General features: G+C 39.6%; 1 long non-coding RNA gene across 4 annotated transcripts in view; it reads left to right on the top strand.

The window, feature by feature from the left end:
* Positions 1-15867, top strand: part of LOC144269534 (uncharacterized) — a 78635-nt gene extending 62768 nt beyond the window's left edge. For all 4 annotated transcript variants that reach the window (XR_013346950.1, XR_013346951.1, XR_013346952.1 and 1 more), the window contains 2 exons: positions 12925-13045; positions 14184-15867. This is a non-coding gene — a long non-coding RNA (uncharacterized LOC144269534). The remainder of the gene's footprint in view (positions 1-12924; positions 13046-14183) is intronic.
* Positions 15868-16114: the final 247 nt, after the last annotated feature.

Genomic DNA, 16114 nt, shown 5'->3' with positions numbered 1-16114 from the left:
AATGAAGTTTTCTTGCACAATATTAAGTTTTAATTTTTTTGTATAGGAACAAATATTTTTCTACTGCTATTTTCAGCTTGTGACTACAGCATTAAAAACAGTAAATACTGTTATGTTTAATAGTGTAAACCCATGTAAAATTTATTTGATGTCACTGTAAAATATAGTTGACTTGTATGTCTTGTACTGTAAATAGATTTTAAAATATGGACTATCTGAAAATGATTACAACTGTATAAATGTGTTCTTCATGTGACCGGCAAATGTTCTGATCACTTGTTGGCTTTGTCAAGGAGTAAAACCTCTTTAGTCTAATGATTTCTGTTTAGTTGGTATGCAGAGAAGTACAACTTAGTGTAGATCACTACTGAACTATGGAAACCATTGACAACACAGGAGAGTTGTGTCTAGCCTATAACTTGGATGAAAGGTCCATCAATTGCTTTTAGATTTTAATGGAGTATTTGCTAAGAAAAGTTAAGGTAGGTTCAAATTCTGCTCTTACGTACAATTCCTGATGAAGTCAATGAGGAATTGCACTTGAATAGGTGAGGAATTTGGTCCAGGGTCTTTATTTTGCTGTCACTTATGCACATGCACACTATGATGGGTTGGATCACAGACACCCCATGGGGACTGCCAACTAATGTGCTGAGACTACCTCTGAGTCTGCTTTCCCTGCCAGCTTGGGACTTCAGTACCTTGCCTTGTTTGAGCCAGACACGCTTGCCTGCTGCAAACACAGATCCAAGACTGAACCATGTCCCTCAAAAGCTGCAAGCTTAACTAAAAACAGCTTAAGAAGTGTTCCTGTCTCCAACACTCAGATACCCAACTCCCAATGGGGTCCAAACCCCAAATAAATCCGTTTTACCCTGTATAAAGCTTATACAGGGTAAACTCATAAATTGTTTGCCCTCTATAACACTGATAGAGAGATATGCACAGCTGTTTGGCCCCCCCCCCCGGTATTAATATATACTCTGGGTTAATTAATAAGTAAACAGTGATTTTATTAAATGCAAAAAGTATCATTTAAGTGGTTCCAAGTAGTAACAGACAGAAGAAAGTGAATTACCAAGCAAAATAAAATAAAACATGCAAGTCTAAGCCTAATACAGTAAGAAAACTGAATACAGATAAAATCTCACCCTCAGAGATGTTTTAACAAGCTTCTATCACAGACTGGACGCCTTCCTAGTCTGGGCCCAATCCTTTCCCCTGGTACAGCCCTTGTTCCAGCTCAGGTGGTAGCTAGGGGATTTCTCATGACTGCAGCCCCCTGTGTTCTGTTCCACCCCCTTATAGATCTTTTTCACAAGGCAGGAATCCTTTGTTCCTCTCTGGGTTCCCGCCCCTCCTTCTAAATGGAAAAGCACCAGGTCAAAGATGGATTCCAGTTCAGGTGACATGATCACATGATCACTGTAAGACTTCATTACCCACTTGCCAGCACACAGGTATACAGGAAGACTTACAAGTAAACAGAGCCAAATAACAGTCAATTGTCCTGGTTAATGGGAGCCATCAAGATTCCAACCCACCATTAATGGCTGACACTTTGCATAATTAAAATAGGACCTCAGGGTTATATTTCATATTTCTAGTTTCAGATACAAAAATCATACATACGAATAGGATGACCACACTCAGTAGATTATAAGCATTGTAATGATACCTTACAAGAGACCTTTTTCATGAAGCATATTCCAAGTTACATTATATTCACACTCATTAGCATATTTTCATAAAATCATAGAGAGTGCAACGTCACACACACACCCAACTTCCTTCATTTCTGTTTCATAAGATCAAGGTGTAAAGACGCTGCATGTCACTTTTAAATAGTTAGGGTCTTGTGCTCTTGAAACCAAAAATCCTGGGTTTGATTGCTGCTGGCAGTAGTGGTTCTCAACCAGCGGTATGCAGAGGTCTTCCAAGGGGAACATCAGTTTATCTAGATATTTGTCTAGTTCTACAACAGGCTACATAAAAAGCACTAGCGAAGTCAGTACAAACTAAAATTTCATACAGTGACTTGTTTATTCTGCTCTATATACTGTACACTGAAACGTAAGTATAATATTTATATTTCAATTCATTTATTTTATAATTATTTGGTAAAAATGAAAAAGTGATTTTTCAGTAATAGTGTGCTGTGACACTTTTGTATTTTTATGTCTGATTTTGTAAGCAAGTAATTTATAAGTGAGATGAAACTTGAGGGTACACAAGATAAATCAGACTCCTGAAAGGGGTACAGTAGTCTGGAAGGTTGAAAGCCACTGAGCTAGGATATGTGAGTGGGTTCAGCACATTGGGTCAACAGTGTAAAAATACTGAATCGTAGGTGCTTGGGACAAGCTCAATCTAGCCGGGGGAGTATATAATGAAGTGGGTAAGTGTGTGACTCTATTGATTTATAGTTGCTGGCACACAAAATATAAAACTCCCATGTAATACTTCTAAAGTAATTGAAGATTTCAAGGTGGCAGAATCTTGTGTTTTTTTAAGCAGAATGTTCTTAGCTGGGTATAAATAACGCACACTTATTATTTTTCCCTCTGAATGAGGACATTGGCTACTTCCCAACAGTGAATGGAATTTAAGGGAAAAGGATGTAGCTGTTCACACCTAAGTCCAAATCCTGCAGTCCATATTAATTGTTAATGACCAATCACGTAATTCAGATAAAGCTGATATTAACTGTTCTATGTTCTGTGAGATCCTTCTTTCCCCCCAATGAAGGGGAGAGATTCTGTGCTTTTTCATGAACAGTCAGCAGCCATCTCTATAAATATGAAGTTAGCCTTTCATGATCATAAATGCTGCATGTATAATGAAACTTCCTCACAGACTTCTCCACACAGACATCTGAAATCCCAGACAAACATTTGCAAACACGTTAAAGTCTAAGCCATAACACTTCTACAAGAAAATGCCATAGATTCAGTATTCATTCTTTTAAGGAAGGGCTTAATTGATACATATGTTAAATATGTCAGTTACATGAAAGACAGTTATATTTTGACTTCAGTTTATGACAGTCACGTATCAAAAAAATTAAATACCAATTTGCTAGTTAGAGAAGAGATGGGCTGTGGCAGCTCCACTTCTCACTTATGTAATATGCAATAAAAATATAGTATCTCGTACTGATTTCTTAAAATACAGCTAAACGTAGCAGACCGAATGTCTGATTTCAAACATATGTTTTACATTTGGGGAACATTTAGAAAAATGTTAATCAGAACTAAATTTTTAGTAAATATATTTAACTATAATATACTTAAATATTACTTTAAGATTTTAGTAAATATATTCTAGATTAACTGATTGCAATATTGTATCCACGATAACAGCATATTTAACTTGTGTATACTTCTAAAGGAAAACCAAAGAACTACTTCTCAATTTTGAGATATAACTGACATACAGTATTGCATACAGAATTCATACCATACTGAGTACTTCAGCCTGTCTCTTGTTGTATATAGTAGTGCTTGTTCCTTATCTTACACAGCAATATGCAGTAATACCTTACAAATACAGCCTAGTTTCATTGCAAAACTGTTTCCCTGCAGCATATTGACAAAGGTGACTTTACATTAGGATGGGCTTCCACAGGCCCAGTCATCCGTAGTGGAATAACCAATACCATCTTGCTGAAGATACTTGGGGGAAGAAAAAATACATAAACCTTTTTTCATTCCTTTTTAACTTGGGATATCAAACGCAAAACTCTAGCCTGCTTCTCCTTTCACACTGGTAGCAATCTTGTCGTGGAAAAATTAACCACGCGTTGATACAATTTAATTTACACAGCAAGTCTTTTCCCAAAAGGTTAGCAGGTGAACAAGGGCTTAGGAGGAAGGCATGACGGTCAAACAAAGGACCGATAGAAATGGACAGATGTGAAGAGGCGGGGTGGGGAATAAGAGTATTCCCCACTCCTACCACTTTTGGATAGACCACGGCAGTAGGGACATTTACTGTATCCAATGGCCCATTTGCTTGCAATAGTAACATGTGCCATCACTGGGTCCCTAGGGGGGGTGGATGGTGGGGACCTTGGTTTGGCCTTCCCCTTGCCCCCCCTGCAATGGGCGGCTATTATGGGGTCCCTGTATGTTCTGGAGCTGGAAGGTCATTAACATAGTTTTAATGTGGTGGTGAAGGTATTTGGGTTTTATTCAAATTCTTATTTTTACTTTGTTTACAGGTGCTAATTTTTGGTCCAGTCAGCTTTCTTTGGGCAGACTGTGAGAATTTTATCTAACAGCTTCTCCCTGATTTTATTTAACTTTTCCTGGTCATGGCCTGGATTTTGCTTGTGCCACTGAGCTTCTTCACAAAGGCAACTCAGTGTTTCCCTAGGCATGACTCCTCGTAGAAGCTGGTTTAAATCTGCCCATGTAGGGTTATAACAGTTTATAACAATTTGCAATTCCTCTTTGAATTTAACAATCTGTATACCATCACAGAAATCAATGAGGCAAATCAGCCCTTTGGGTGAGATTTTCACTCCCACTTTGGCCACTTTACTCCATGTAAGAGTTACAGTGGCAAAAAGGGGCTTCCCCAAACCCCAGTTCTGACCATGGGAGGACTTCCTTACCTCCGGCACTGCAGAAGACAGCTGTAAGGCTGCTTCCTGAGGACTCCTCTGCCAGCCCTGATGCAGGGGGCATGCTGGGTATAGGAGGGGCATGTTGGGTCAGGGCCACAGTGTGTAGCACCATGAACTATCGGTTAGCCTGGGGAGGCAGCTGTAACTTAAACAAGGCCCCAGGACTTTTTAAGTTATGCTGGATGTCCTGGAGAAGCCCAGGATCATGAGGGCTCAAAGGTGGCTTAAAGCCACATTTGCCCCACTCATCTCCTGGACTGTGAATTGTGTGCCGCACCTCTTCGAGAACAGAATTTCAGCCTTTGTCTCCAAAGCTTTAGAGTCAATTTAACTTTGGTGTCTGAAGGGTTACTTGATTTCTTGGAAGACCATTGTGATTCCTCAGATCTCGACCCCTTCTTCTAACCATCACTTTGTTCACTTGAATTTTTTTTTACTCTTTGGCAATCTCACAATAGCATTCAATAGACCTGTAAGCACAGTTTAGCAAATTAAAAACACATGGCTTTCCTAATGTCCTCACTTCTGTTACTCATAAAAAGTCATACACAAATGCCTCAATTCTCCAGTGTACTTGGACAAACTGTATTATAGGTGGTGCAAGGAGCAAAGCCTGTAGTTAAAGTTGCCCAGCAGTATCTAGTATAAGATCTGGTTTTCACTTGTTTTTGTAACTTTCCCAAACTTTAACTGTTTGGGCTGAAAAGTTCCATGCTGGTTTCTGCCTGAGGCTACAGCCTGAAGTTCCGTGATGGTTCTGCCTGAAGTTAGCTGCTTTTTTTTTTTAACTTCAGCTATTTCTCAGAATGATGTTATGGAAAAATACATTGTTTTGCCCACATTAAAAATATCTCACATCAGCCATTTTGCTGAGAAGCCATACCATCCCTATACTTTGGAGAAGTGACCAGAAATTTGGCAGATGGGTAATTTTGGTGTTGGACATTTCTTTTACAATCCCCATGAAAATCTTGACCAAGTAATGAGCCTCTGAAGAACTCAGTTCTCACAGGCTCAGTAGAGATTTTGGCATCTAAATTTCCCAAAGAGTCTGTCTCTGCTGAGCATGCTCCATTCTGTCATAGCTCTTACAGATGACTGGACTGTGCATATCCCATTCCTACATTGCAACTGAGCATGCTCCATCTCAGGGCTGCAGAGGATGAGCAGGACTTCTCCTTTTCTTGGTCTTCTGTGGAATGCTGTGGTGTTGGGTGTGATGTTGTACTCTATATGATTTTATGAAAATATGCTAATGAGTGTGAATATAATGTAACTGGAATATGCTTCATGCAAAATGTCTCTTGTAAGGTATCATTACAAAGCTTATAATCTACTGAGTGTGGTCATCCTATTTGTATGTATGATTTTTGTATCTGAAACTAGAAATATGAAATATAACCCTGAGGTCCTATTTTAATTATGCAAAGTGTCAGCCATTAATGGTGGGTTGGAATCTTGATGGCTCCCATTAACCAGGACAATTGACTGTTATTTGGCTCTGTTTACTTGTAAGTCTTCCTGTATACCTGTGTGCTGGCAAGTGGGTAATGAAGTCTTACAGTGATCATGTGATCATGCCACCTGAACTGGAATCCATCTTTAACCTGGTGCTTTTCCATTTAGAAGGAGGGGCAGGAACCCAGAGAGGAACAAAGGATTCCTGCCTTGTGAAAAAGATCTATAAGGGGGTGGAACAGAACACAGGGGGCTGCAGTCATGAGAAATCCCCTAGCTACCACCTGAGCTGGAACAAGGGCTGTACCAGGGGAAAGGATTGGGCCCAGACTAGGAAGGCGTCCAGTCTGTGATAGAAGCTTGTTAAAATATCTCTGAGGGTGAGATTTTATCTGTATTCAGTTTTCTTACTGTATTAGGCTTAGACTTGCATGTTTTATTTTATTTTGCTTGGTAATTCACTTTCTTCTGTCTGTTATTACTTGGAACCACTTAAATGATACCTTTTGTTTTTAATAAAACCACTTTTTACTTATTAATTGACCCAGAGTAAGTATTAATACCCGGGGAGAGAGGGGGGATAGCTGTGCATATCTCTCTATCAGTGTTATAGAGGGCAAACAATTTATGAGTTTAAGCTTTATACAGGGTAAAACAGATTTATTTGGGGTTTGGACCCCATTGGGAGATGGGTACTGAGATCTGGAGACAGGAACACTTCTTAAGCTGTTTTCAGTTAAGCCTGCAGCTTTTGGGGGATGTGGTTCAGACTTGGGTCTGTGTTTGCAGCAGGCAAGCGTGTCTGGCTCAAACAAGGCAAGGTACTGAAGTCCCAAGCTGGCAGAAAAAGCAGACTCAGAGGTAGTCTCAGCACATTAGTTGGCAGTCCCAAAGGGGTTTCTGTGACCCAACCCATCACACTGGGCACCAGAATCGATAGGGATAATCCCTCCTGTGCTCTCAATGCTTTCCTGCTGCTACCCAGGCAGCATGGAGGAAGAAGTTCCTCTGTGGAATGCAGAAGGGGATGAGGAGCTGGCCCTGGGGTATAGCAAGTAAGTGTGTGTCTGGGACCAGGACATGAAGCTGATGGAAGTGGAAGGGGAATGGATGAATGGTGAGAGGTTTTTTGCAGGAGTGGGTGGGTGAAGTTCTGTGGCCTGTGTTGTGCAGGAGGTCAGACTAGATGATCATAGTGGTCCCTTCTGACCTAAATATCTATGAATCGAGGCTGGAGGGGCTGAGGGAGAAGGGATCAGGCTTGGGCGGGAGGAACAGGGGCAGAGAAGAGTCTTTGACCACTTGAGTATATTTGCCTTAGAACCTGGAATAGAACCCAGGATTCCAGTCTCACCATTCTGTTAGTGGAAGGAAATAGCTGTGAAACCCACTAGCAAAATATGTGCCTCATCTCCTTCTATTGGCTGGCTCACAGAGGATGATAAACTACTATTGCTATCAGTTACTCTGTTAGATCAAGTGGCAAAGATATGTGTTATGGATCTAAAGCTTCCCACCCTGTTGGTGAACTGTGTTGGAGTCAACATGGTTCCACAGGATAAAGCTTGTTTTTTCAGTTTAATTTATTAAAACCCAGGAAATAACATACAAAAATACTATGTTAAAAGAACGTTATTAAGGGTACAAAATCAAGCACTCAAAAGTTAGGAAATGTCAGAAGTAAGGTTGCCTGTGCAAACTTAATTTGGCCCCCTTGTGCATGTGTTTTATGACAGTTTTAAAATACATGTTCACACATCATTTCCACAACACAGCCAGCATACAGCACAAATCGTGGGTAAAAAGCACATCAATACAATTGTTTGATATTCAGGAACACCTCCCTTCCCTGCTGCCCCAGCCCTCCAAAAATCAATCAATTTTTTAAATTTATTTTTAATTCATTTTCAATACCATGGCCATGAAGCACAATTGAGGCTTGCTGCTTCTTGGCTTATTCCATCCTTTGCATGAACCAAAATGAGATGAACAACCTAATTATCCACAAAAAGAACAGGAGTACTTGTGGCACCTTAGAGACTAACCAATTTATTTGAACATAAGCTTTCGTGGGCTACAGCTCACTTCATCGGATGCATAGGTGCCGCAAGTACTCCTGTTCTTTTTGCGGATACAGACTAACATGGCGGCTACTGTGAAACCTAATTATGATGTCTTCTATTTTGAGTTCTAGAAAGACATATATACCAAAAATTTTTTTAGTCTGTTCACTGCCCAATGCTGTGATTGGAATAATTTCTTTGGTGCAAAGCTGCTGCCTACAAGGATACCTAGGCAAACAAAAGGTGAAATTCTGGCCCCATTCAAGTTAATAGGAGATTTTGCCACTGACTTGGATGGGGCCAGATTTTCACACACAGGCATTACATGGTGTCATAAGCATTACAAATTAATGGCCCATTTTCAGGGCTGTCTTGCTTTCTCTTTTATAAAGTGTGTACATCTTCTACCTTTTGTTCTAGATTTATTATGTTTTACATTGGTCTGGTTGACATGTTTAGAAAGGTATTTGTTTCCCTCACTGAATTACGCTGATCTTATAGATCTGTTTTCTATGGGCCACTCATTTCTTTTTATCATTACCAGCTCTTTTTCTAGGATTACAGCAGGCAATTCTGTTTTTCTGATACTACTTACTTTCTCTTAAAATAACTAATTTGTTTGGATTCCCACTTCTCTGCTCTGTTCTGTGCATTTGCTCTCAGTCATGACAAAGGTAAAGAAAGCATGAACATCTTTCTTATGGCTCCCCTACTTGCTGCAAATGTTCTGGTAAATCAGTGTTATATTATCTCTCTGTATTATGTCTGATTTCTCCCACTAGCTGTGAGCTGTGCGTCTTTGAAACCAGATGCCATGGTTTCCATTGTTGCCTCTTTCTGCATTGGGTCTGACTTTGAAACATACATTCTCACAACAGAGAAACCATCTGCTACATGTGGGGACTTAACAGCACTAGGCATAATGTTTCTTTATAGCTATTTACAAACGTGCCCAAATACTGCAAGAGAATCAGACATAATAGGATTTAAATGCCCATTCAATGCATAGCCCTGCGGTAAGGCCATTTTCACATAATCTTGCATTGGATTACATTATACTGAATTTCATTTTAGTTCCTGTTTTCTAGTATCATGTAGTAACTTGGAACAGGAAATCTGCTATCAGTATCTGTTCAAACAAATGTGTTTTTAATGGTATGGTGAGTGTTATGAAGTTTAAACATAGTTGAATCTACACCTAATGTTTCTGAAGGCTCTATTTTAAGTAGTATTTCAGCATATCCTCCTGTTCCTGTTTAGAATTGCTAACTCCAGTTCTGTTCTACTCCTTATAATATGGACTATAAAATAGCTTGATTTATTCCTTTTTCTTATTTATGACCCTTTGTTTAGGTATTTTGGATATTAAGGGCCAGATCTAGGTGACACACTAATTGTCCTTTAGTGTCTTTAGAGGTATACTTCTGTCAAGGTTCCTTCCCCACTCTGAACTCTAGGGTACAGATGTGGGGAACTGCATGAAATACCCCTAAAGCTTATTCTTACCAGCTTAGGTTAAAAAGTTCCCCAAGGTACAAACTTTGCCTTGTCCTTGAACCGTATGCTGCCACCACCAAGCATTTTAAACAAAGAACAGGGAAAGAGCCCTGGAGACGTCTTCCCCCAAAATATCCCCCCAAGCCCTACACCCCCTTTCCTGAGGAAGGCTTGGTAAGAATCCTCACCATTTTGTACAGGTGAACACAGACCCAAACCCTTGGATCTTAAGAACAATGAAAAAGCAATCAGGTTCTTAAAAGAAGAATTTTAATTAAAGAAAAGGTAAAAGAATCACCTCTGTAAAAATCAGGATGGTAAATACCTTACCGGGTAATCAGATTCAAAACATAGAGAATCCCTCTGGGCAGAACCTTAAGTTACAAAAAGACACAAAAACAGGAATATGCTTTCCATCCAGCACAGCTTATTTTACCAGCCATTAAATAAAAGGAAATCTAACGCATTTCTAGCTAGATTACTTACTAACTTAACAGGAGTTGTAAGGCTACATTCCTGATCTGTTCCCAGCAAAAGCATCACACAGACAGACAAACCCTTTGTCCCCCCACCTCCAGATTTGAAAGTATCTTGTCCCCTCATTGGTCATTTTGCGTCAGGTGCCAGCGAGGTTCTCTTAGCTTCTTAACCCTTTACAGGTAAAAGGGTTTTGCCTCTCGCCAGGAGGGATTTTATAGCACTGTATACAGAAAGGTGGTTACCCTTCCCTTTATATTTATTACAACTTCCTAACAAAATTAAAACTGTTCGAGTCCCTAAGTAGAAACAGTCTCTCAATATCACTAACAGGCAATAGGTGATGCTACAGTACACATGTGTACCCACATTGTGACTCTGTGAAAGAAGTAGGAGCCCTGCAGGTTTAGTCCAGCTAGATATTAGAGATCTGTATCTAGAACAAATGGAAAAGTCACACTTAATGAACAGTACCGTTGGTGTATATGATGAGTGTAGGGACTGTCTGCTCAGAATGAAGTTGCTGTTGCAATTTTTTGTACTTCTAGTTGTCAAAGTATCTATCTAAAAAAGAAATAAAACGGGCTTTTCACTCAATACTATTCATGTTCTTATACAGCCGCATCACTGATGTATTGGAAAGCCTCCAATGCTGTTTGAAAGCTGTTACTACAAGTTTTTTACATACTGGCTGATGGGGCTTGCTGTGATTCACAAAGCCCTGGAAAATGGGCAGATGTCATTGCAATGTTTTTCTCCTAATAGTGCTTGGGACTGGAAATATGGGTCCCCCACTTTCCTGCCTCATTGTGCATCATTTGAATCATCTTGGAAATATCTATGTATGGTTGCTTAATATGGCTTTATTATTCCCTCCAGAAATCTGCATGTTTCTCCTATATACCCATTTTGTAGATCTATAAACGCGTTTAAAGTTTTCCACTCGGTGGGTGGGAAGCAAATGTGATGAATTTGCCACTTACAACAGATTCTGTTGGCTCCACAATTACATGTTTTGTGCAAAAAGGAAGGCAAGTTCATTTTATGGAGGCATGAATTACACTGTCTGTGAAGTACTCGCACAGGTGTCACAAAAAAGGAGATGTTCCTACAGGTTAATAATACGTTAGCACTTATTATCCTTAGAACCCTTTGAAAATATTAAAGAATCCTCACAAGACCATTATGACGGTAGGTGTTATGCATAATTGGCAGATGGGGAAACTGGGACGGAGAGGTTGATTTGCTGAACTTGCCCGTGACTTAGGGTTAAACCAGAATTAATCATTACAAATGTTCTCATAGAATCCATCACTATAGGATTTGAACAGGCAGGTGAAGTTGGGAGTTTCCTGGTTCCCAGTTCTCTAATCGGACCGGTAGACTCCCACCCCTTTTAACATCATTCTCTGCAATTTTTCAGTGTTCCCTGGTAGTAATATTGTTAATCGGGAATAATCTATCTTAAGTGGCTGTCCTTCCAACCGGGCAGTCATAATCCGCAAATATTAATATAAAAATGACAGTCCCACTCCCATTAGCCTTACTGCAATTCTCAGTGTTTAAACAAACATTACATTGTGGAGGGAAGAATGGATTGTGCATGTCTTAAGTATGGCAAGGAGAAAGCTGGAGACCAGACCCCCTTAAGGGCTTCTCTTCTACTTTTAATATACTGAAAGGGGATTTTCATGACTCTTTGCCACCTGCACATGATCAACAATCTTATCTGCACACACAAGGTCAATACACCTATTAGAAATGTTTATTATTTTAGTCAATGTTGTTGACTTTGGCAAGTCTGGACAGCTCAAGGAATTGGTAATGGAATCTAGTCCCTTACCTCTAAATTGCCAGTTAAAATCCAGCCCTAGGCTGGAAGATGTTACTGTTTCATATAGCTGTGCTTCATATTTTGCAGTTATGATCCCATTCGTAGTGGACAAGTACTCAAAAACCACGTTCACAGAGGGAACTAATTTACATGTTTGTTTGCCTCACTAAGCAGAACAAACAAGAACTGAATAGACATGTAGACTGTACTGTCTTCCAAAATCTTTCTCCAGAGATGGACCCCCACCTGCTCCAGGTCAGAGTTTGGGTTTGGGCATAAGAGGGGACAGTATGGAGATGCTTGTACAGTAGCTATATATTCTGTCGGTAAATAGAGGACTTTGGTATCCATCATCTTTCACTAAAACTAAGTTCACGTGAAAGATCTTAATAGATTTTTTTTTAAAATCAACGTTTAACAATAGTCATATCCCGGTTAAAGTGTTTCAAGTGTTAAAATGTTCATAACTTAGCACCAGCTTGAGCACAGAGGTTTTTGTAATACTCTCCATAAAATGTTTTTGCTGATCTTTAGAGAGAGGGGGGAAAAAAACAATGGAAATCCTGAATTAATATCCAGGCTGCTGAGAGGAACTGAAGAGTATATTAGTCTGACAGCTAGTGACAAAAAGTCATGTTCGTCTACTGTTGAGGCAAATGAAGTATATGGAAGGAAAGGATGCCTGTTAGGAAAACTTGCACCATAATGTAGCAAAATGCACGTTGAGAATATATTTATGCCCCATAAAATTGCCTGTTCCTTAATGTGCTCTTTCTACTTTTTTAAATAAACAATCAAAGCTGTTCTTCCTCTGGCAGCTTCCCAGGAACGACATGTGTTTCAGCATCTTAGCCATTGAAACTTTCTGACTCAGATCTCCCATTTCCTTTCTCCATCTAATTTAGTTCAAATGCCATTTGGGGTGCATGTAGCACATAGCATGCATTGTTTTTATTTTTTTCCAGGTCACCTATTGCTTATAGATTGACAGTGTGGAAACACGTACAGCACAGGCAACAGCATTGCAATCCACCTACCTCACCAGGATGTTTCGCCCTTCAACTGGAACCACCATTTGTACAGTAGGTAGGTGGTTTTAGATTCCGTTCAGTCCTTGATTTTCATGCTGAGACTGCCAACAGTGTAGCTGACTAGTGCAAATTGTGGTGGCTTTTGTGACGTGGATCCCTGTCAGCTGTGTACTGGGTGATGGCCTCTAGCTCACTTTGCATAGGACACCAAACAGACATCTGATGGTGAAGACTCACCAAGGACATCTACAGTGCAATTTAATGTGTAACTGAGGCTTGGATATATCTGCCTGTGCTGGCTTGAATCTAGGTAGCTCTGATAACAAGAGCAGTGAAGACATGGCAGCACAAACCTCAGTGCAGGCTAGCCTCCTAAGTACATACCTGGGGTCCCTGGCAGGCTTGTACTTGGGTGGCTACCCTGTGCTGAAGCTTGCGCCACCATGTTTTCACTGCCCTTGTTACATGAGCTACCTTGATTAAAGCTAGCACAGGTAGGCATAACTTGACATTACACCTTAAATTGCAGTGTAGGCATACCCTTAGATGCTACTGCCCAGGGCTCGGTTTAAATTGATGTCCTAGAACACAGAGGCTTTATGTTTGATTTCCAAGCACTTGAACTCTCCAGTACCTCAATAAGAACTCATTTGAAAACACTTGCATCCCTTCTTAAGTTTCTCTAAAGACACACCAGTGCCTCCTAGAAAGGGGCATGAAGCTTATAGCTAATTGACTTTTAGAGATGAACATCTGACCAATCTAAACAGTAATCTCTGCATTACATTTTCTCCAGAGTTCTGGGCATTTTGTTAAACTTTTTAAAGACAGAAATATGTAAAATATCTTACACAATTATTGGAAATAATTTTATGGCTCTTCACTTTTCCTGGGTTATTGTTTGCTCCTATCTTCCTAGAGAAGTTGCTAAGCTACAGTAAGATGGCGGGTGATAAATTCTTCATGTAGTGATCAAGGTATACAGTAATGGTGACCATTTGGTTAGGCAGAAAGTTACTGCCAAATAACAGGTGGTTTTCACTCTGTGTGTGTGTTCAGAGAACTCCTTTCATCACTGTAATCTTTGGTTATTGCTGAAGGCAGACATGGGTGAGATGAGTAAGCTTTATAGGGAAGTAAACAAAAGAAAACTAAAGGAACTAAAATAAGATGGGTCTCCTATGTTTATTCAGACAGAGATGTCAGATTATATGCAAGAATGTTGAAAAGCCACCTGTAAAACCAATCCCACTTCTAACCTAGAAAATGGACAGACTGTCTCCTGGTGACAGAGACCTTCTGACAGTATCAGAGTATGTGAAACTGAAGGCTTCCTGTGTCTCCTTTGCTGAAAACAAAATTGGATTTATACTGTCACTCTCCTTCACCAGTGCCTTCTGGTTTCTTCTCTGTTTTATTTTCAACTCATTACTACACTCTTTTCATTTTTGGAATTTTCCTATGTGAAAGTCTGTACTACATGCTCCAGAGGACACAGCTGGGATTGGATATATTTGTCATGTCAGTGGAAGTAAGATTTTTGGTTACATTAATCCACACCTAAATTAATATTGCATTTATTTGATAACCCACAAATTCTGCATTTGAGGGGAATGTGTTTGTACATAATCTCTGTCTACAGTTGCAAGATCATGTCCAAAACTTACCTTTCCTTCCTACATAGTATCTCTAAGATCTATCCTTTTCTCTTTGTCCAGAGAGCTATAAATTTTTCTCTTGTCCCATCTTGATAACTTTCTTTTCAGACACCTTTCTAATGCCCACAGTGCCCTGCTCCAGTCTGTACAAAATGCTGAAACCAAGATTTTCTCCCTTACCCATGAATTTGACCACAGTAGCTCCTCTTTGAATCCCTGCACTGTTTTTCCCAGCTTTTATCTTCCCAACCCTATCCTGTATTCAGCTAGTCCGAGGATGCCAGCTTCATCACTCTGCTTATCACCTTTTCCCACAACTGTTTCTACACTTCCTTCTACACTGCCCCTCTACGCATGGAAGGCCTTGCCTGTGCTGGTCTGCAGATCCACTACCTGCTCTTCTCTTAAATCCTCCTTGGAGACCCACTTCTTTTTGTGAGGCCGGCAAGAAATTTGCCAGTTAAATTTCCTACTTATTCATCCTACATATTTAGGAAAAAATGTGCCACAAACTCTCCTCCATAGTGTACACTAATATTGCTGAGTTAATATGTAACCTTAATGTTGCTTCTGGTCATTCTTCCTAATGTCTTGTTGTTATCCTCACTGTTGTATCCAAAATTTGTTTGTAAGCTCTTAAGTAAGGGATCTTGTCTTTCCATCTGTCCTGGGAGGTGCCTAGCACATGCTTGGGTAAAGTTAAGAAATATTTTCTCAGGGAAACTTTGGCCACAAGAACTTTTCTTCTTCCTCCTCACCCCCAAAGAGGCAATAGGATCTATCTGGAGTCACCTAAAACTGGAAATGAGGTCCTACGGCTCATTAGAGTAGGAGCAATAGAGTAAGGAGAAGGCTCTGGTGGTGGTCGGGTTTCCCTTAGTTTGAGTTCAGTGATATTTAGTATATCTAGTAAACATCTAGGAGTTAGTTCATATCCATCTTCTGTGAATCAAGCGCAGAATTTGGTTCGTGAACCCCATACACAGATTGAACAATCCATGCTTTGCACAACCCTAACTGTAACCTCTCTTGATTCCTGATCTCAGATTGTACAATGATTTCAACACTAGGTTTTTGCTATCTAATATTTTCTCTACTCGATCTCAACATATGGCCTTGAACCTTTCTAATGGAGCCTTCAGGCTTTCAGTTTAAAGTGATAATTTTTAATAAAGCCTTTAATAAATTAATAAATTAATAAATTATTATTAATTAAATTTTAAATTTTAAATTAATTTTATTTTATTTATCGAATAAATTATTCGAATTTATTATTTTAATAAATAATTTAAGAAATTTAATAAAATTCTGATTGTCATTTACAATCCACTGAAACTTTGCTTCATTAGCAGTAAACTCCTTTTGGACATCTGTAACATGCCACATTTGGCCAAATTGAATAAGGCACAGCACAAGGCTGGGCAACAATGTGATCAATTTCAGAAGAGACTAGTATTTGCTGAAAA

Source organism: Eretmochelys imbricata, chromosome 8, assembly GCF_965152235.1.
Source record: "Eretmochelys imbricata isolate rEreImb1 chromosome 8, rEreImb1.hap1, whole genome shotgun sequence".
Lineage (NCBI taxonomy): Eukaryota > Metazoa > Chordata > Testudines > Cheloniidae > Eretmochelys > Eretmochelys imbricata.
This window is presented reverse-complemented; position numbering and strand designations above follow the sequence as displayed.